Here is a 21,403-nt window from a genome sequence, read left to right as displayed (position 1 = left end):
TACGTAATACTATAATCATGAGGGGAAAATATGTAATTTTGATTTGGGGAGAATTGAGTTTATGAAGAGTATTTTTTTGCCATTATTATATTGACTTATATGATACCAGTGAATAATTTCCAGTGACAAACAAGCTGTCTTCCCCTACAGACTTTTTTTTAAACAGAGGACTGATGGAGAGCTGAACATTGTGGTGTCACAGTGAAGCTGACCTTTGACCTTTTGGATATAAAATGTCAACACCTCATCATTTTATTATATTGGACAGTCACATGAAATTTTGTTATAACTACCTTACCTTTGACTAGTTAATCCTTGAGTCCAAGTGGATAATTCTAACATACAAATTCCATCCAGGTGTTCCTGAGATGTCGCGTTCACAAGAATGGGACAAACAGCGACCTTTGACCTCCGAAATCGAATCGGTTCATCTGTGAATCCAAGTGGGTGTTTGTGCCAGGAAATTCTGTCAAGGCGTTCTTCAGATATCACATTCACAAGAATGGTATGGACAACCCAAAAAAATACTGCCTCCAGCCATTGCTGAGGCCGAGGCAGAGGCATAAAAAAGAATGGATTGGACCTGAAGAGCACTGCAGAGTTATGTATTGTTTTCATTCTGATAAATTGCTTATAATATTCTGTTGCGAGGTTGAAAACATATGACTTCCCTGAACAGTATCTCTTTTGGGCTTCTACTTTTCTTGAGATGCATTATGAAATTCACTCAGAGCTCATCAATAAAAATACAATGCATTTGCTAAAGCTCAAACAACAAATGCACCCAATTTACCAATCCAGATACAAAAGAAAAAAGAGGAAAAAACAACCGACATCTGAAAAACTGCTAATCTGCTGAACAGATAATACCTTCCTCCCCTGAAAGATGCTGCGGGATGAAAAATCCGACTGCAGTTTGTTGTCGTTTTTATGTGTTTTCTCTCCTCTTGTTTGTATTCCGGGGCAGCCGCCTGGCTCCGAGTGAGGTATACAGAGTCATTGCTCTTTTGGCTCCAGCCCTGACACCTTGTGCCCTCAAGTGCGGACTCCTTAGCCGCGATCTGATCAGCATCTTTATAGTTTATCAGCCTTGGGGTTCAATTTTGGCTTGGATGCTTTTACAAATGAACGCAATCACTGGTGAGCCTTCGCATCCTGATTGCATTGAGAGGAGCGGGTGGAGGAAAGTTTAGTGGATTACCGTGCCACTTGAGGATGGAGCACAAACACAGCGAGGCAGCCGCAGAGGGGGCCGCCCGTGCTTCCCCCCCACCCTCCCCGCTGCCTCGGCTATTGGCACTCGCTGCTTGTACTCTGTCTTATTTGACTAAAATAATATAATTGTCTCCCATCTTATTGCTTGTAAAGCCATCTTCTGTCTGCAGGCGATGTGTGTGATCAATGCACTATCTAACAGAATCAATTCTTCCAGGAATACCTTGTGTTTGTGAAATGATTCCAGGCAGCTGCAGCAGAAGAAGTGGGATCCTGTGGTACCAGGATTAGTTTAGCGACTTGGACCCTCCAGTTCACACTGAATAGTGTGGCTCGTCGCCCATTTCTCATGTTGTTCTCCACTGTGTGTGTGTGTGTGTGTCTGTCTGTGTGTGCAAAATAGGCTTCCCGGGGAATTCACATTCATATTGCCAGTTATGTGCATCATCCCTCGAACATCTTCTAAGCAGTTTATTCCACTTGTAACTGCTACAGTGCTGGTCCCCCTGAGATGTTCTCAACTGTGTAGGAAAATGGTAATAAATGTCATGTCTTGTGTTTGGTAATATAAAACAGATTTCCTGAATTTTACTAGAGAAGAGGAATTTGTTCTTATCACTTCCAGTATTTATATGATTTTATCACTCCAAGCATTTATTTCATCTGTCAACGGTGTCATTGACTTATATAAAAGAACTCATATTAAAATTGAAGTAAGTAATCATCAAAATAAAAATAACATTGCATACAACTAGGAAATAAGTAAATAATTGCATCTTTATGTAAGGTAAACTTCCCATTAAGCTCATGTACCATACAGTATATGCCCACGTGCAACCATTGCGTCATTGCGTTTTTTAAAAAGTCATAATTTTTGCAGCATGATTTTTCATCCAATGATGCTGCTTATAAATAAATGACACTTTTAATTGTAAGCCAGTCAGATTTGACAAGTGATATTGAATTATCAAGCAAATGTGTGATATGTGCCTGCTAATCACAGAGGAAGTTGCAAAAAAAACTGTGACTTTGGTTATGCATTTTTATAACTATAACATATTTATACTCCTGTTTTTGTCAAGTGCTCATTTGTTTCCAGTTATTAATGATACATGTTAGAATATTACTTTTATTAGAAATGTCGGGTTTTTTTTAAACCAAAACATGAGTTTTAGCATGCTAGCAAAAAGACCACATGTTGCATCAATACATTAGCTACATTAGTATATGTATGTATATGTGCAGTATAGTTCACTGTAAGGACATAAAACATGATAAGCACATAAACAACCAGAAAACAAGAAAGAAATTGCATCTTTATGTACTACAAGTAATATCAAGTATATATCAAATATATTTGCATGTATATTAATCAAATATATTCAATATTTTTGAGTATGAAGTAATGTGCGATATTGCAGATGACCATATTGTCACATGCAAGTTTTCAGTGTTTCACCTGGTTGCCGCTGAGTGGTAGTTACGTTACTTTGGTCGGCCATAAAGAGCACAAATAAGCTCAAGTTGCTGCATCATAGTTACTGCTGTATTTTGTGTTTGCTGCCACAGAAAAGCAGTAAAAAGTCCTTACCCTACCTGCATCTTCCAGCTCCAAAACATATCTGGGAGACTTCCGGCTTTAGGCTATTTTGATGTCATTGTCTTTAGCCTGATTCATAGCTAACTAGCTAGCACACTTTCACAACCCTTCAAAACATCGTAATACACACAAGTTACCTAACGCAAGCATTCTAAACATTACTAAGGTAAAAGTAAGTATTATAGAAAAATGTATAGTCATTTATCTTATGTTATATCATATCTTTGCACTATTTGAGAATTACAGGATGTTATTTTAGAGATAATGTGTTAATGAGATACATATTGTATACTGCAGAACAGCCTAAAAATATCTATTATAGATATAATGATAGCTATTATTTGTAAGCCATATTGCCCAGCCCAAACTGGCAGTAAAATATTTGATGTAATAAGTAATAAAATAATTTTCCAGCACTGCAACTGCAACTTCCCTCGATCCAAAACATAGTTGCAATGACGGGTCCTATCACATCACAGTAGAATGAATCAAGTAATGTCCCACTGCCAATCCTGACTGCCTGATCCCAGTGTGCACCCCTCCTCTAATTCTACAACTAAACAATGATATCAAAAGTGAATTATGGGAGACCTCTAGGGTGGATCGGGGAGCGTAATATGCCAAAAAACTATTAGAGAGGGAAACTATGGGAATAGACCCCTCTGGAGGAGAAGAGAGAATTGAGGAGCGGGATCAAGCCAAAGGGAACCATTTTGGCAGGTCAGGTTGTAATTGATTGTCAAAGGAAACCTCTGTGGCGGTGGCAAGTTTGTCTTCATGTTTTTGCAGATTTTTCTAATGTAGAAATGAAAAAACATCCCGCAAAAGACCAGAGAAAACGAGCATGAGTGACGTTTCGAGCATGTTGTAGTAATATGGTGTAAACTACTGTCCTGGAGAGCCTTTAGCAAAAGCAGCATTTGGCTTAATAAGCGTGGAGAATTTCTTAGGAAGTACCATGGCATATTGAGTTACTTCTACGTGCTGAAAAAAAAGGACACTTTATGCAAATTCAGGTATGCCTTCGCAATTGTCATTCAGTTGTTTAGTCCAGTGGTTTAATTCGATTTAGGGAGAAAACAGCAATGCCAAATTGTGTCTTTCGATAACATCGCTGCAATGATTGAGTTATGCATTATTGCATTTGTGACTCAAGTTTGGGTCTGTTGCTCTGCAGTTTGAGGCTTTACCTGAGAACAGCTCGAGCAGCGAGAGAAGTCAGCTCCAAAATCCTTTCATTTCCTTTGTAAACCACATGTCATGTTCTATATTAGCTGGATAAAGGACGTATGTGCCTTCATGTCTGTGCACCTTAGATCTGGCCGGAGATTTCACCCTCCCCCGTTTCTTTTTTTTTCTGCTTTTTCTTCCCCTTCTCTCCGCTCTGTTTACTATCCAGCAGTCTCATCTTCACGTGTCTTGTTTTGTCTTTCTCTCCCCCTCTCCCTCTCTCCTCCTCCGTCTCCCTCCGTCCTGCCGTGTTGCTCCGCAGCGCCGGCCTCAGTCCATTCTTTGGGTAGCACAGGAAGTGAAACTGTAACACAGAGTTCACTTGTAATTGGCCACGGTCACGCTAACCAAACAGGAAGGAATCTGCAACTGATTAGAATTCTTCCTCCTGCAATAATAGTACCCCCGCCGCCTGCCCGCCCCCCCTTCAAACCCCCCGCCCCCACAAAATTAATTACATTCGGGGGTCTATTCCCACTATTGGTTTTCCTGTTTTGAAGCTGCATTATAAAAGGGGGGGGGAATCCCAAGACAACATAGCCAAGCTAGTTTTTCAATTACAGAGAGAAAAGGCAAAGTCATAAAGGGCTGAGGAAGCACCAGCAGACATCCATCTATCCATCTCTTCATCCGGACACGGAGCTACCGACTGGTCAGATCAGTCAGCAAAGTCACAGACTGCTGAATAATCTCTTTGTGACTCACTCACACACACAGAGACATACACAACCTCACTATCTCTGTAAAATGCTGCTCAAAATAAACTTTTTCAAACAAATGTTAACATTTTTAACATTAACTGCATCACTTTATCATCAGTTTTTGGGATAACAGGTAACAATTACTGGGAACAATCAATTTTGAATCATAATTGTCATTTTCACTGATAAAAAATGTCTGTTGTGGTCTGTGCTGAGTAAACATGTTTTCTTACATCTGGAGAACAAGATTTGTGGGTCAGGACATCTCTGCAGCTCTACATTTTGCCTTTATCAAAACACTGCAGATTTGGAAATTGCAATTTCAACTAATTTTGAAAAAAAAAAAACTATTATTGTCCATTTTTAGGAAAACAGATAATTTGTCCATTTGTGTAACCTGTTCAACTAAGTTGTTCCTCATTTCACCAGATGCTTCAAATATAAGATACACAATATTTAACATGATATAGTAATGTTGTCTTTAAAACATTAATTTCTATTGCTTCCAAGGCTTTTATATTTGTACAATAAATTAATTAACAAATTCTCAAAAATGTTAATTATTTTAGAAAATTATAAACATCACTTTTCACATTCAAAGGTAAATTTGTGATCAAAACATTTAAACTACCAGTCAGTCCATTTGTATCTGCAGTCATTTATTTTTATCTATAACACTTATAACCTGTATTTTGAGTCATAAAGTTGAGTCTTAAGTAGAGCTCAACCAATATATCGGTCAACTGCATGAATCAGCCTGATGCTGACCTATCACAGCTTTGTCTATATATATATATCTGCATCAGCATGATGTCTGATATGCACCTATTATTATTATTTTTTTAACAGAGCATTACTCTTTGTGTACATTTGATCAAGTTCCTTAAATCAGGTTTAACATATAAAAATAGTTCAGTTATTTTTAATTATTACTTAATACCAGTGAAAGTTTACTCTTTCAGTGCCCTGATATCATTTAGGACAACAAAGGTTATTGCTAAACTGTGAAATATCCTGGATTTTTGCAAAAAAATATGTGTTTGTGTTTATATTCCATATTCTGTATTTTATTCTGTATAAAGAATACAGGCCGATATACCAATATCAGAATTTTTTAACCCCCTGACATTGGCAGTGGCCCCAAAAATCTGTATTGGTTGGGCCGTAGTCTAAAGTTTTTAATATTTTATTTTCCCTCTATACACCAACTCCAAAAGCATGTCAGTTTGAAACTCTATATGTACCAGTACATTATGAATTGTACGTTAAAACATGACTGTGCGGTGCCAGCTGGCACCAGTACCATAGGAGCCAGGAGTCCACCATTTTACAGTCGGTTCCTGCAGAAATGTTCAAAAACAATCAGCTTGTGTGAATGCTGCCCACCTGAAACTATTTTCATGTTGCATTTTGAACAAGTGTATGTGCTTGATGCGACATATTCATTTCACAAACGAGGTTAAGCACACAAGAACAGCGGGACGCTGCGGCGTACATGAAATGTTTCAAATACTGCAATGTTCAGCACCTTTCAAAATAAAATGAAAATAAAATTTGAAGAGATGCATTTTCATCTCATCTTCACAGAGAGACACAGAGAAGCCAGGGCTGCTTCAAAAATAAATGAATGCCTAACAATGTTTTTGATGTCCTATATTTAAATTTGTACGGTTACTTACATTACTCCTACTTCCCTGGTCTTGGAACTAATCCGATTGATATGGAAATGGGGTGCTCTGTTTCATGAGAGAGTTGGGGAGAGAGACAGAGAGAGAATTCCCAGGTTCGCTCCTACTCAAAATGTGCTGAAACCAGATTTTCACAATCCTTTGGCTTCATGGTATTGGTTATAGGGGATTACACAAACCACTTAAAGCTTGACAATGAGCTGCTCTTTTCAAGCAACAAAAAACTCCTTCATGCTGGACACATTCTCCACACTCAAGAGGTTAATCAGGAACAAATTAAGTCAATATTGTGATTGTGTCAGGCGCCATCAACTCACAGAAGATGATATATAATGATGCTAAAATTATAGATTTTTAATTTTAAAGATTGAAGATTTATGGTCTTGACAGAAAGTTTTTACTTTAATATTTTTTACTGATATCAGGGAATAACTACAATATTTATTTAGAGAGAGACATAGACAAATAAACAAATAAAAAAGCTGAGGAAATGTGGACAATCATAATTACATACACAAAAACTTAAATTTTTAAAGAAAATGTTGCAAAATTATTTGAAAAAGTTGAATAGTTTCTGCACTTATTTGTAGCCCTGTCTAAACTTTTATGATCCCATAACTGATACAATGTATCAGTCAGAAGGGTCCAGACACAACTTTGTTTTCTTTTACATTTTATTTAACAAAATTAAAATTTGCAAAATTCACAACCAGATACATTCGATGTCAGTTTGGTCAGGATGTTAGTTTCCTCAAAAAAGAAAGAAAGAAAAAATGATTTTTTAAATCCCATTTTACAATGTTATATTAATATTTTTACATGTAAAGTAATTGCTTTTTTATGAACATTATGAATTTTCTTTCTATAAAAAGTAACATCAAATAAGGTTCATTTGTTTTTTGTGTTAAATACCAACATAAAACATTTTCAAACACATCCAGGCTGAAGGAAACAATTATCTTATTTTAACTAAACTCCCACTGAGATAAAAACATCACTTCTGTCAAACTAACTGTACTCTACAGCGATGTTTCCTAAAGCTCAATAACATAAATCACATTTGTGGTATGCAGCTACAGCCACGGCGCATTCAAACCAGTATATCTCCAAGCTTCCTGCTCGCTGCCCGGGCAAATCCTTATCTGCTGCAAACTCCTCTTTTTATCTTAAACAGCATTTAAAATCATCACTTACCAATTCCCTTCTTTAGCTGAACAGCCATTCAAGCGTGTGTTGTCTGTCATTGGGGTTGAAAATTGGGGAATGGGCTGGAAATTGGAACCACCGAGGATGCCGTCCTGGAAAAAGAGGAAATCAAAGTTAAATGAGATCATGCATGCCAAGAGAATGTTTAACCAAAGGGCAAAAAGGAAGCTGGAGATAACAGAGAAGAGAAAACCGCTTAATGTTGTGTTACTGCAGTCTGTTTGGAGTTGTGCATGCTTGTGTAACAGTGTGTGTATGTGGAGGGGAGAGGGGGTGTTACTTGTCAATACACATTAAACTGTCATTTTATACATCTGCAAATGTATATATGTGGGTAACTGCATCTGTAAATGTTCATATTTATAAGTAAATACATGAGTGTTTTGTATTTGAAGATTTATGAGATCAAATACGTGTCTGTATACATCTGAGCATGTGTGTGTGTGTGTGTGTGTGTGTGGTTTTACAGCCACACAGGAATGTGAGCATATACTATTTACTATTTTTCCTGAGTCTGTGAGTGTGCAGGTGTGTGCATAGGTGACGACAGGCATTGCAAAAGTTCATCCCATAATGCAGAGTCTCAAACGTGTTTGAAGTGGTGCACCACAAACAATTAATCTTGAGCCTGTGATTGCACTGAGCTCCAGTGATGCAGATTTCCCATGACAAGTTCACTTCAAAAGACTGGAATCCTGCCCCACCCAGAGCGCCTATGGTTAGATGATAGACAGGCAGATGCTTTGTTTTAACATGAGAGGACACCGAAGTGCACGGAGCACAGAGAGGGATGAGGCGGGTTACTCTTTACTTTTGTGTTTATGCAATTTTCAGACGGTCATGTAACAGTTTTGCAAGCTATCACAATGCCAAAAAAGTCAGGTGATACAGTGTTCTGGGATTAAACAGAATTTTTAACCCGAGGCTGAGTTAACAGGGTGTCTTTAAAAAGTCTAAGAATAACCTGTTAAATAAGAGGAATACAAGCAAACAGGAACACAGGCCTCAACAATAGGGATTGCCCGCTTGCCTAGGACAAGTCAAACATCATGTCAGGCTGGTAAATCTAGTTATCTAAAATTTAAATTATATTATGAAAAACTATTAAACTATTTTGATTATTGATTGTCAGTTTAATTTTTAAAATGCTGTTTTCAGTCACTAAAACATGAAGATTGCTTGCTTTTCTCTGTTTATCATTATAACTGAATATTTTGGGGTTTTAGACTGACAAAACAGACATTTAAAGATATCACCATGAGAGATTTCTGATTTCTGACCCACTTGACTGACCAGCCAAGTGAAAAAACAACATTAACATTGAACCCTGGAATGTGTAAAGAAAAAAAAAATAGAGGAAACACTTGTGTGAATGTATGCAATACATACTGCTATCTGTCATCAAAAAGATAACAAAGGAAGCAATGAAACCGGTTCAGTAAAATCACTGATTATCTGATGTTTGATTAAAATTCTGTTTATCACGAGAGCTGCTGTGAATAATCCTTTATCTAACACTGGCCTTTCAGCTGCCGTCTAATCTTTGCATTTGTTTGTGCGCCGCCGTCTTCGCTGATGGAATCAGGGACCCCTGTGTAAGTTCTCCATGACAGACAGGCTGGAATGGAGCATGTCTGGATTATGTTTATTCAATTTAACTGAGCATTTATCCTCCCAGGTATTTGTTGCCTGTGTGTGCGTGTGCGCAGTGTGTAAGTCATAAAGAAGCAGAGAGGGATGACAGGAGCAAAGTTTCCAGTTCATGAGCTGAGGTGAGAGTGCACTGAGAGGGAAACATTCAGCCAGCCTGCACATGTCAAGGTCAGAAGACGCATTCTTCCAAGGAATGAAGGGAGAGGTAGAGACAGATAGAGATCTCGTTCACATGTACCTTGATGTGGCTCTGAAGTGCTTTACAACAAAGGATGTCAAAGATCTGAGTCACAGAAACACCAACAAATCAATTACAGCATTTTATCATAAGATAATAAAAGTATGACGCTAAATTTATACTCATGTTGCTTCATAGAAAAACAGCATTTGATGACTGATATTACCCACAACTTTCATTCCATGTGATGCTGCTTTCTGAAGAGATTTTTATAAACTCAAAGAACCCACCTAGTTTCAAAAAAAGGTTAAAAAAAACATGAAGTTGTCAATTTTACACAGGGTGATGTCATGTGAACAGAATACCTGTGGGTGTGTGCCATCTTTTCACTGAATCATTTGGCGCTGTGCTTTATTTCTTAATTCTCGTGGCCATGAAACACTTCAGAAAGAATATCAACCCAGAAGCGATATTTTCTGCAAGCAAAAACTAGTTCAAAGACATTTTTTTTCCTCACCCCCCCCCCTACCACAATCTTCAACTTACTGTCCTGGCATCTAGTCAATTTCCAATTTGCAATGACTTTTACAAGATTTTTTACTGACTTTGCTGCAACGCTGAAGCCCCCGGGCCAGTGGGTCATATAATTATTATGTGCAGGAAATGATAAGCATGTTTTAAAAGTGAAAATTAGGTTTAATTGTGGTGTACGGTTGCAATGTGAGCATGAAATCACAAAAGTCAAACTTATGAGACTTTTGCATTATTTAAACAATTTGGGCCGGATGATTTATGTTGGCTATCATCGTCAAGGACTCGTATTGTTTCAGTGTTATGGGATGGTTGAGGTAATATTCTGGACATATTTTAGAATATGACTGGATTAACTTCTGGACCGTCCTTTTATTTTTTCTGAGGAACATTCATAAAGCCTTTTGTATGCTTTTACATGATCACACACGTCAAGTGGAATGAAAAGGAGAAGCACATCCTCTAAATACGGTTGTCATTTGATTGTCATTTCTACACTCTTAGAAATAAAGGTTCCAAAAGGGTTCTTCCTGAAGTGTTGAGGTTCTACCCAGAACCATCTGTTTCTGAAAAGCACTTTTTTTGAAGAGGGAGTTAATAAAGGGTTCTTTGTAAGACTAAAGGATCCACTGAGAACCCTTTTTATGATAGGTGAATACCTTGGAATATAAAAAGGGTTTTTGGTAGAGTCCCCAGGTGGGTTCTAGATGAGACCCATGTAAGACAAATGAGTCCTCAGTAGAACCCCCTGAGATGGTTCTAGGTGAAACCCTTGATATGTCAAAGGGTTATCAGTCGAAACTTAAGCGTAGGTTCTTGATAAGACCCTTGGGATGTAAGAGGGTTCTTCACAGAACCTCCTGGGTGGATTCTAGGTGAAACCCTTGGAATATAAAATGTTTTTTGGTAGAACCTCCTGGGTGGGTTCTTGTTGGCCCCCTGAGAAGGTGGAAAGGTTCAGTATAGAATCCCTAGAGAGGGCTCGGGATTGAACTCTCTGGGTAGATCCTTTCACAGAGAGTTTCTGGATATAACCCTTCATGCTGGGTTCTAGGTAGAACCGTCTGAAAGGATTCTAGGTGGAACCTTTATAGAGGGCTCTGACAGGAACCAAACATGGGTCTTTTCTATCAACATGGAACTGGCACTTTTAGAACCTAATTTTGAACCGTTCTGATCACCACCAAAAATTAACTGGTTTGAAACCTGAAAAGTTGGTTCCCAGCTGGGACCAAAAAAAATTGGGCCAAAGTGGGCGTCCTCTGTTGATGACCTCATTGACAACATTGGTATGGGGACAAGCTGAAGAGCCCGAAATGGTTCTAGTTAGCACCTTTACTTCAAAGAGTGTAGCGAGAACGTAAATTTGTAAGGGTCTTTTCCTTGACCTTTGACCGAGTTGGCACACAGGAACAGTTCCTGCGACACATGAAGATAACCTGAGACTTTCATCAGCCTCTGACAAACGTCCAGGTTCCACTTCACACCCTCCAGTCCCTGATTTGTACATCAGCACCAATCAGAAAACCAGTCCAGAGACAGGAAATAGAAACGAATGTGCGAGGTGTCCTCGGAGTAACCAAAACAACTGTGAGTCCAATTTCCTCCTTTGTCACGTTCTGCAGCTCAACACTGAACTGCAGAGAGAGCGGAGAAAAGAACGCGTTGTCGGCCTGACTAAAACATTCTCCGGCCCGTGTGTAAAGCTGACATCCAGTTTCCTGAGTGAAGTCATTTCCTCAGTAGACGTTTTGCACAAACACAGGACTAATATCCAAAGGGGGGGGGGGGGGGTTCAGGGGGTACTAGTCTTGAAGAAAAGGGGCTGACGGCAAACGTTCACCTTTAAATTTAATTTTACCCTTTCATCGTCCAGCACAGATAAGAGATTCAGTAGCCACAGTTAACTAGAAAAATATTATGATAAATGGGCTTTTATTAGTATTTTCCCCCATTATTCATGACAATAACAATACAATGTTCTCCGGTGGTAATGGTGCATGTGTGTGGATGCATCACAGAGCAAGGCACGGGTACTTATTATGGAAACAGTGCTGTGATGAATGTGTTAGAGCAACTCAAACTTAATCTAAACTGCATTACATGTTGTTTTGAATATACCTCCCTGATATGCCTATCTTTAATGTACTATCAAGTGCAGCGAGCAGAATTGCTTTAGTCTCAAAATTCAGAGAGCGGCGGAGGGAGAGAGAAAGAGAGGCTTTAAAATACTGTCTGTGAGAAATGCAAAATTTATGAATACCCCCCTCACATCTCAGCTTGATTTATGTGAAATAATAATACACTATTTAATGCTTAAACATAGCTAGGAGCGATCCCTGGCTATCAAGATGTACAATGGAGTAATGGGGCTGGAAGACAAATCACCTTGTGGACTTGTGATGCTTATTTAAAGGTGCTCAGGCAGATATATTAAACTATATGTAATTGTACACTAACTCTGTGCTGTAGGCAGAGGCGGCAAACACAGGAGGAGGCCAGTCATGATGCAGATGGAGTGGTGTAATCAATTTGACTCAAGCATCAGCATCCACGGCGGAGAGGAGGGAGAGGGAGGGAGGAGGCAAGGGACGACACTTCGATCTGCTGTGTTGTCATCTTATTTAAGTTTTAGCCTTCATTCACACATGCTATAAACGTCCATCTGTACTTTTAAAGTGTCAAAAGCAGAATGAGTTAAAACTACAATATGTAACATTTACACGTTAAAATGTCTAAAAAAAAATGCAAGACATATGTTTTATGTTTTGTTAAGTTGTGTAGTTAAATTTGCCCAAATGATTCCAACAAAGATAAAACAGAGATATCTAGAATTTAGTCAAGGTAATGATACGATTCCTGCCACCCGTTGCTAGCTAGTTGCTATAACTTCTGGGAAAAGTCGGTTACATCAGGGAGTGAGGAAGAAAGTTGGCACATGGGGCTAAATGTAACGTAAATAAAACTTTAAACATCTCATCCATGAACATGATTTCAGCTTCAGTCAGGTCAGATATTTTTTCATCAGCTATGATGGTTGTTTAACAGCGAATACAACAACTTCCATGATCCCGCGCTACTTCACAACGTCATCAAACTACGTCTGTTGTTTTAATGTGACGGAGACCCCAAGCAGCAGAACTGAGACACTGCATTTAGAGAGGACATTTACAAGATAAAAAAAAAAAAATATGTATATTTTCTAGACCCAGACCGATACCAATATTGCCCTATATTATTATATTGGTATTGGCAAATATGTTGCTTGAGATGTGCTAACTTGAAATATTGTTTTTTTTTTTTTTTGTTTTTGTTTTTTCTCAAGCAGATTTTTTTACTTACTTACGGCATTTTATGTAATCCTTTTTGTTTATTTATTTTAAATTCATAGTATAGTAGAGGTGGGAATCTCTTGGCACCTCACGATTCGATTCCAATTCAGAGGGCTATGATGCAATTATAAAACTATCGATACATCTTGATGCATCAAAATTTTAAACTTTTAAGGTTGGGGGGTTGGTCAAGTTGTATACATCTGCAGTTACTCACATTCAGCTATCCTCACAAATACTCGTGACATACAGCCTGTCTTAGAAAACCTTTTCTGCATTGATTCGTAACCTTTCAAGAGAGAATTGCGATGCATCTAAGAACTGATTATTTCCCCCATACCTAATAGTTATTCATAATCATTAAAAATACCAGTGAACCTTTACTGTTTCAGTGCCCCAATGTAGTTTTGACAATTAATTTTTCTCAAGGCAAAATATGCAGGATTTTCCCAAAAAACAATAAATAACATAAATAACATAAATAACTCATAAATACATACGTAATCCCTCTCAATTATCATCCATTACCCACTAGAAGTGTGTGGCAGCACCTGCATCTGAGACAATGAGACTCAACAATTGACCATCTTTCAAGCGTATTTACAAAAAGTAAAGACAAATCTTACAAATCCTCCCTGTAAGATATCCTGCCCCCATTTACATATCTTTTGTCACACGTGTTTGATAATTACATTTGATATATCAATATCAGAATTCATTTACTCCCTAGTATCATCATTAGGCGTTATTGGCATTTGCCACAAAAATCCAGTATTGGTTGGGCTTGAATATTTTCTGCATGACTATGGATTAAAAATAACCCACACGTATCTGGTTGAAAGGTTGATTCTCAGGCTCCGGAGCTACAGTAGTTTAACACAAGGTGTGTCGGATTTAAAGTGGAGGACCATGTTCAAACAGAGCCAGTGGTCACACAGGTCGTGATTTATGATTCACTGATTGCCTCATTTAATTAAAGTAAATGGCAAAGCCAAAGCAAGGCCAAATTGTCCTGATCTGATGAATTGGCCTCCGTTTTACCACCAAAAGCAGGTAGGGTAAATAAACAGGGTAATTACAATGGTAAATGAAGCCTCTGTGAGCGAGCCCTGTGGGCTGTGGGCGGCTCACCCAGGATGTACTGAAGAAGTGAACAACAGGCGTTCCCGTAACTTTCTTTTATCATCTTCCCTCTGTCTCTGAGATGTGGCCATGCCAAGAAAAACACACTCACATACACACAGACACCTACGAAGCACACACATATTCAGTGACACACAAACCGCAGCTCTCCTCCCACCCCCATCCCGGTGCGTTCATGTACAATTATAGCTACGGTGATCCACAGGTGTTGAATTCTTCTGGCAAGCCATAAAACATGATATGCATGATTTGTGCAGTCAGCCAGGTCTGTAATTTCATTCTCCTTTTCTTTCATTTTCCCTTCCTGGGCCACACGATCCATTTTCCTGCTTTATGAGAGTGCAGACACCCAAAGAGACTTTCAGGATGATTACATGCCCCGTGCCATGGGGGGTCTGAAGAGCCAACACACCAGCCTAAGAGCCGTGTCAAACCCGGGTGAAAACATCTATTTGAATAAGGTTTTGAATATCTGAACTGCTCGAGGTGTGCTTCATTTATCCTCCTAGACATTTGAAGATACTGAAGTGAAACCATCAACTTCCAGAGAAGCTGGAAGGTGCTTCTAACATATATGTTTTGATGCACTTAAGCATTAAAAATATACGATTCTGTCCACGCTGTCATACGAGCAGTGCAAATTTAAGATCAGGACACATGCCCTCATGGTCCTGTGAGTGTCTAGTAAAATAAATCAAGCGTACCTCACATGGCTCACGTATTCATGTACACACAGTTGGGCCTGATGTCACAGCACGTGGGTTGGTCTGTTGGCAGAGAACTGCAATGTCCTCCAGGGGAAACTAAACAAACTCTGTCTGCCACTTTCACAGTGTTGCCTAAACGTGATCAGGGTGAGAGGTAGGTCCTCTGCCGTGCGCGCACACACACACACACACACACACACACATATCCTGGGTTATATTTATACACAAGCACACCTACAGTATAAACGCCAAAGGAGGAAAACTATAAATTGAGTTTGTACATATTAAAACTGAGTCATTATTATAATCAGATCCAAGACTCACATACAGTAGGCATATTTCTAAAATTACTCTGAGATTTACCCTGGCTTGCCGTTATCATAAATATAATGTTAATATCTATGTAAATAACTGCCTCTCGTGGCTTTAAGATGAGGTTATGTTAAATAGTAAATGGGTGCATAAGGATAAATGAATGTGAGACGCTAAATAGGCCACAGAGCAGAAGAATTTTGCATATTGCACAATTTTTTCCACAAACCTGTCAACAGGAGCTCCTCCAGCTTCAATCCATAAGTAAATAATATTCAGACATAAACTGCAGCATTAATCCTGGCGTGTGATTGACATTTCATATCTGTGACAATACTCCAAATAATTAAAAACAGAAATCTTGAAAGGTAATAGCTTCTCAAATCCATTAAGTAGTTAAAGGTTATGAGAAAAAACAGGATTATTGCTCACAGCAAAACTTCTAATTAAATGACACTACGTAATTTGTTTCTCAATCCCTTTCTCTTCATAAGCACAGCGCAGGTTAAATGAATGGGCAATGAAACATGTGTGTCATTTACCGTCACTCTGAGGAGACAACAAACAATCTCTTTTTCCCCCCCATTTTCTGTCTATATATATTAGAGAAAAAGCGAGTATGGTAGATTGGATAAGCAGACACACAATTCCTGGTAAATTGTTTGTTTAATTACTTTTTCTTTCCTTCTCTTTAGAGCACACATGCAAAGAGGGATGGTTCCCCCTCCTGGCTGCTCATAAGAAAGCCAAAGACTCCCCAATCTCCTATGCCTGCCCCAAGTGCCACCTATTCACTCAGTTGCTGCTGCTTATGACCTGTGTGCAGACATGTCAGCGTAACACGTCTGTGTGAGTGTATCTGGGTGTGTGTGTGACTGCAAATGCTCCCCATAAAACAAGCAAAAGAAGTAGCAACCACAGCATTAACTTTTAGTTCACTGTAAAGTCTGTATTTTTCTTTTCTTCTTCAGGATTTATTGTTTGACTTCTAGATTAAGAGACTCTATTCTCAGGTACATATTTACAAGAGATTATGAATAAGATGTGGGCTCTATGCTGCTTCATGATTTATATTTTTAAAGATACATCTAAGAGTGTTCATGTGAACTCCAGTTAAAAAGTGGGAACTCATGACAAGAGCTGCAGAGCTTCAAGAAGTATCCAGATGACCAAGTGGTTAAGACCCACACCCTTTACTCCACTTCAGTTAAACTTTATACATGCAAGAAATACTGTCCAACAAGGATGTGCACTTCCTAACTATAGTTTATGTATAGAGGATATTACATACACTCTGTGGTTATTTTTTTAGGTACACCTCTACACTTTAATGCAATTCAATACAAGTGTTCTGTCAAAAAGTCTATTTTATGATGTGTATAATAGAGTCTCTTAGCATTGAGGTCTTAATTGTGTGTTGTGCTTGACAGCATTATATTGAGAGGTGTTTCTTACATTCAGTTGTATGTAACTGGGGACAAAAAAATCAGAAACACCTCTCAATATAATGTAGTCCAGTACAACACAGCCTCTCATTATGACCAGAATAATACACATATAATGTCTGGCAACATCACCAAAAACTGAACATTACAATCCTTAAAAAGGTTGAATTTATAGCATGGATGTTGGGTTGGATTGTATTAGATTGTGCAAGTGTACCTAATAAAGTGGCCCCTGAGTGCTTACATTGTCCCTATGTATAGCTAAGGTACTGATAAGACTCACCTTAATCAACTTTTATTATCTGTCCCACTATGATGCATAGAACTGCAATGCCTCAAAAACATTTCACTTATATAAAAACTGAATTTTTCATAAACCCAAAGACACTTGTGACTAAAACAATTCTCCTAACTCATCAAAAACAGCATACTGAGGGGGACATAAAAAATCTGCAACCAATTATGTCTGAAAATAAAGATTATTTTTATAATTGATTAATCTGGCAATTATTTTGGCAATTAATTGACTAATTGTTTAGTCTATAAAATGTTGAAAAAATTGTGTCCACATTGAGTCCACAGCAAAGTCCTCAAGTAGCTTCTTTCACCCAACCGACAGTTCAAACCACAAAGACTTTTCATTTACTATCATCAGTGACAAGGAAGAGCAACAAATCTTGATATTTAAGAAGCTGGAAACAGCAAATGTCCAACACATTTGATTGAAAAATAACTGAAACTATTAAACATTTATTAAAATAGTCGGAAACTAACTTTCTTTTGATTGACTAATCAATTAATTGACTAATCATTGCAGGTAACTAACAATTATTTTCTTTATCAATTAATCTGGGTCTATGAATTTTCATATATGCCACTCACAACTTCCCAAGTTGACATATCAAACAGCTTATTATTGGACCCAGAGGTCAAAACTCAAAAGTAATCACTTTACTATCATAGAAGACTAAGAAAAGCATTTGAGGAGCTGAACTTTTGGTATTTTAACTTAATCTAACTTAAATAATCCTAAAGACTATTCAATTATCATACTTTGTTGTCAAATTATTTTGTCGATAAACTAATCAAATAATATCGACTAATTTCTAATAAAAAACATATGAACACCACTCTCAATTCATAAGGTAATAAAAGAAATGCAGTCCATAAGGTAAAAATCTTTATAAAAAGTGTCCTTATCATGCGTTTAGTTTTATAACTGCAGTTTGAGTTCCTGTTTTGAATCGAATGGACTGTTTACTGAATATAAATTGACCCTCAGCCCTGATATGGAGCCCTCCTCTGATGGCAAAGGCATATTAAATGGAGAATCTAAGAGGTCCGACCCACCGTGCACCCCTTGCCCTCTGATGACAGAGAACAGATGAGCTGAATTTCAAACGTCCACACAGCCACTATGAACCAGTCTGGCCGGTCTGTCTCTGCTCTCTGGTCACTGGCGAAGAGGATAGAGGATGGAGGGGGGGGGGGGTATGAGGAGGAGGGGAGGGCGTGAGACGAGGGGGGAAAGAAAAATGTAAGAGCAGCAAGCCTAGCAGATCAAAGAAAATAACATGGGAGAGGATATGAGTGCTTTGAGAAGTAATATAGCCGAGATAGCATCTGTTTTCCGTAGCATGCAGGAGGCTTGAGACAAGCCCAGGAAAAAGACAACGGAGAGCGAGTGCACTTTAGCCGAGGATAAGACCAAACACAAATGGGTTATTAAGAAGCCCTCGATGTAATATCTGGCTGACATTAAAGTGTCTCTTTTTGAAATGATCCACTGCTGGGGATACGGGGCTTTTCATGATACTCATGTTGAATAAATAATATGAAGGATCATTAGAAGGGAGTGGGTGTTTATATGTGTGGATCTGTGTCTTTTAGGAAAAAAGATTAAAGGAATAAAAACAGAAATCTTATCACCAGTGTCTTGCCGGACAGTTTACTAAACCCCAAGAAGTCCTGTTCTAAAACAAAAAGCTCCAGAACAAATATTTTAGATGCCTGTAAATGATTAAAGGGACAGTTCACCTCAAAATCAAAAATACATATTTCTTCCTCTGGCCTGAAGTGCTGTTTATCCATCCAGATTGTTTTGGTGTGAGTTGCAGAGTTTTGAAGAGATCAGCTGTAGAGATGTCTGCCTTCTCTCAAATATAATAGAACTGGTAGCCACTCAGCTTATGGTGCACAAAAAAATGATTTGAAAAAATTCAGCAGCAACATCACTTTCCAGAAATCATGACTCCTTTCTCAAGATAATCCACAGACCTTGTTGTGAGCAGCTTCATGTAGAAACTGCTTTCTTTCTATGGTAGAGAGAAATGTTTACTTCCATTATATCTGAGAGAAGGCAGATATCTCTATGGAATTACACCGAAAGAATCTAAACAGATAAACTGTATCGGGGTCATGATTCTCCAAATCCACTTTTGATTTTAAGGTCACAATACGATCAGATTTTTCAGTTTAAACTTTTTCTTTATTCTACACTGATGGTTATACCAATGTTAGGAACAAGAGTCTTGATTTGAAAAGATCAGCTGGTTTTATGCCATAACAACTGTCATTTACATTTACTTCAAATTCTTCTTTGAAAGTAGGCGTCGGGTGGAGAGACTCACATACAATATCTAACTTGATATTCACATTTCTCTAAACTAGCATATCATAAAAAAAAGATTGTGTAGAATATGATGCATGGTTGTAGATTAAACTACCCAACATTATATAGAGTCCAACCAATAGAGAACGTTTGGGGCCAATGCCAATAACAATAATGGGGAGTAAATAAATGTGGACATCAATATATGGGCCTTCATCTTTATTACTTTGATCTTAATTATCTTAGCAATTTAAAAAATATATATAAATTAAAATAAAACACAATACAACTTGAATTAAGAAAGAGGATCAAACATACATAAAATGCTACCTATCATCATTTATTTTTTATTTCGATTTAAAAAAAACAAACATTATTGTGGTTTAGGGATAATTGTCAAATGTTCAAATCTGAGACACAAACTCTGTGCAGGACACTCACCCAGTTGTCTATTTTAATTTCTGTGGTCCATATAGTATATCAAAACCATTCACAGGTCGCGCTCCCATATGAGCCTCCTGAAGATTGAATAATGTCCTTCCTGATCCGCGCTGCAAGAGGCCATATTGGATCCAGATTTCACTGGTTCAAAAGTCATTTCATTCCCCTTCATTTCTCCCTCTCTCTCTGCTTTATTCCTCTCTGTCTCTCTCCAGCCCTCTCTCTGCCTGCTTTATTTATTGCAGGTCCAGTGGTGTGGTACAAAGCCATTACCCGCGCATATGTACCTTTTTGAATAATCAATAAATAATTATTTTATTATTTAATAGGATCGTATGGGAAAAGGAAATGGGTTTTATTACATAAATCCATCACATGTGATGAATGGGCACACTTGTAAAGTTGGACGGGGGAGACGGGGAAGTGGTCGGACAGGCCCTGCGCCTGCGCTCAACTGCTGAGCACTTTCTCCATGCGAGGTTGTAAATATGACATTTTTGTCTCTTTGGGACTGTCAATTGGAGTGCACGGGGAATGGGGGGGAAGGGGACTGTAAATTCAGAGAGATTAATTAACCTTTTAAATTTGCGATTCAGCCCTGCATCTTTTTCTGTATGTTGTGACCCCTGTGAGCAGAGGGGTGAGAGACCTGGCCACAGACGGCCCAGGGAGCGCAGACGTCTCATTCCAAATGAGTTATTAACAGAATTTTTTGAATAGATGGAAAAATTGTAGCCTGGCCATTTAGTGTCATAAAGGCCGGGTTGGCGAGGCGGCAGGGGCCTCCCAGGGACAGGAGGCAATACCATTACAATCAAATCTGAGATGGAAGAGGGATTGAGCTGTCCATTCTGAATTTTTATATTGTCAGAGGGCCGGGGAGGAAATAATGCCATCCTGGAGTGTATTAACCTCTGGCTGGGGAAAGAGGACGGAGAGAGAGGGGGAGAGAAGGCAGGCAGAGGGAGGGATTTGAGATTGGACAGCAGGGAAGGCTAGAAGAGGGAGGGGAGGAATGAAGGAGCTAAAGAGAGTTTCATGCCTTATGCTGGGAGAAGCCAAAGAGGGAGAGACAGGGATATGAGATGGCTGAGAGACAGAGCCAGAACAGAAGACCGGAGAGTAGGGAATAATGCAATAAGGATTTAGAGAGAAAAGAGCATATATGGACATGACTGCAAGGGGGAAGAGGAGGAGGAGGAGGAGGAGGAGGAGGAGGAGGAGGAGGAGGAGGAGGAGGAGGAGGAGGAGGAGGAGGAGGAGGAGGAGGAGAGTTGATGGGAAAGAGAGACAAAGAGAGCGAAGAAGAGGGAAGAGGAAGTCTGGAAGAAAAAGGGAAATAACATGAAGGGAGGAGATGAGGGAGGCGAGCTAGAAGCCGCAGGAGAAGTTATAGGGATAGATAACCAC

The 21,403-nt window shown here is 38.7% G+C and overlaps 1 long non-coding RNA gene across 2 annotated transcripts in view; it reads right to left on the bottom strand.

The window, feature by feature from the left end:
- Positions 1–3,153: 3,153 nt before the first annotated feature.
- LOC146307389 (uncharacterized) overlaps positions 3,154–21,403 on the bottom strand; it is a 20,177-nt gene continuing 1,927 nt past the window's right edge. Inside the window, exons 2-4 of one of the 2 annotated variants that reach the window (XR_014772725.1) lie at positions 18,292–18,397; positions 7,629–7,732; positions 3,154–4,349 (exon numbers count right to left, since the gene is read on the bottom strand). This is a non-coding gene — a long non-coding RNA (uncharacterized LOC146307389). Of the gene's footprint in view, positions 4,350–7,224; positions 7,733–18,291; positions 18,398–21,403 lie in introns of those variants that run through there. The other variant, XR_014772726.1, reaches the window with a different exon arrangement.

This window comes from Lutjanus erythropterus, chromosome 21 (genome assembly GCF_056507025.1).
Source record: "Lutjanus erythropterus isolate fLutEry1 chromosome 21, fLutEry1.hap2, whole genome shotgun sequence".
NCBI classification, from domain to species: domain Eukaryota; kingdom Metazoa; phylum Chordata; class Actinopteri; order Lutjaniformes; family Lutjanidae; genus Lutjanus; species Lutjanus erythropterus.
Note: the sequence above shows the minus strand (reverse complement) of the source record. Positions and strands in the feature narration are given on the sequence as shown.